Source organism: Orycteropus afer, unplaced genomic scaffold (assembly GCF_000298275.1).
Source record: "Orycteropus afer afer isolate SDZICR_OR568_19922 unplaced genomic scaffold, OryAfe1.0 scaffold00281, whole genome shotgun sequence".
NCBI classification, from domain to species: domain Eukaryota; kingdom Metazoa; phylum Chordata; class Mammalia; order Tubulidentata; family Orycteropodidae; genus Orycteropus; species Orycteropus afer.
The window spans coordinates 4,060,586-4,062,164 of record NW_006921868.1 but is presented as its reverse complement, the minus strand read 5'-3'; positions in this window follow the sequence as shown (position 1 = coordinate 4,062,164).

The following is a 1,579-nucleotide window of genomic DNA, read 5'->3' as shown; positions in this document are numbered from 1 at the left end:
ACAGTGGGACTGTGCCTTTTTACTTGGGAACCTTGGGTTTGTCAGGCTCAGCAGCCAGCAGCTGTCTGAGTGAAGAAATGCCTCTAGCTCCAGTGGGCTGGGAGCAGGAGGCAGAGCTGGACCCCAAGGTTGAGGGTCTTTCACCCAGCCCCTAGAGCCTGGCACTTTGAACTTGGACTTAAATCCTCTAAATTGTAAGAATAAACTCCTGTTTGTTAAGGCCACCCCATTTGTGGTATATTCTTGTCAGAATGACACGAGGTAACCAGAACAGCATCTGAATTTATGTCAAGACTCAAAATGGAGTTAGGGCTCCCACTGTAGACTGCAGCCTTCCACAAACCAAGTGCTTTAGAACTTAAGCTCTAATTACAGGCTTTTACTTTTGATTTTAAGGCAAAAGAGAAGCAGTTCATTCAGCTTCTTGAGCTAAAAATCTACCAATTTCTCTATGGTATTGGTTTTCAATAGATTGCCAAGCAATTGAAGAGAACTAGATATAAGTCTCTCTTTCTGTCTCTCTCTCTCTCTCTTCTCTCTTTGCATCATTAGTTATTTTAATGCAAAGGATGGCTTAAATAATTTTATAATAAAAGTTGTGTTGTTGTTAGGTGCTGGGGTGTCAGTTCTGACTCACACCCACCCTATGTACAACAGCGTGAAACACCACCCAGTCCTGTGCCAGCTTCACAATCAGTGCTGTGTTTGAGCCCATTGTTGGAGTCACTGTGTCAATCCACCTTATTGAGGGCTTTCCTCTTTTTTTTTACTGACCCTCTACTTTACCAAACATGATGTCCTTCTCCAGGAACTGGTCCCTCCTGATCATATGTCCAAAGTAATCAGAGGTCTTCCATCCTCACTTCCAAGGAGCATCTGAGTGTATTTCTTCAAGACAGATGTGTTCATTCTTCTGGCAATCCATAGTATATTCAATATTCATCACCAGCCCAAAAAAACCCACTGCCATCGAGTTGATTCTGACTCATAGAGACCCCCATTGGTTTTCTGGGATGGTAAATCTTTATGGAAGTAGAGTGCCTGGTCTTCCTTCTGCAGAGTGGCTAGTAGCATAATTCAAATGTTCAATTCTTCTAACTCATTGTCCAGCTTTCACATTCATATGAGGTGATTGAAAATATCCTGGCTTGGGTCAGGTACATCAGGTACATCTTAGTCCTCAAAGTGACATCTTTGCTTTTTAACACTTGAAAGACATCTTTTGTAGCAGATTTGTCCAAGGCAATACGTCATTTGATTTCTTGACTGTTGCTTCCATGGGCACTGATTGTGGATCCAAGTAAAATGAAGGAGACACATACTTGAAAGGCTATAATGGGAAATTTATAAGCCATGATGGAATGATTTACTCTTTAACCTCCAATATAATAAGCCAAGCCCCCTAGAGCCAGGGAAGGGAGGGAGCAGCCACGGACCACAGAGTGGCAGGTTTCAGGTAGGAATTAGGTAAGAGGAGGGCACAGAGATTTCCAGTAGCTAAAGGAAACAAATTTGTCTGTTTGTCATCCTGTGAGGCTTGAGGCTGTGCCACTGGTGTTTCAGATGCCAGCAGAGTTGC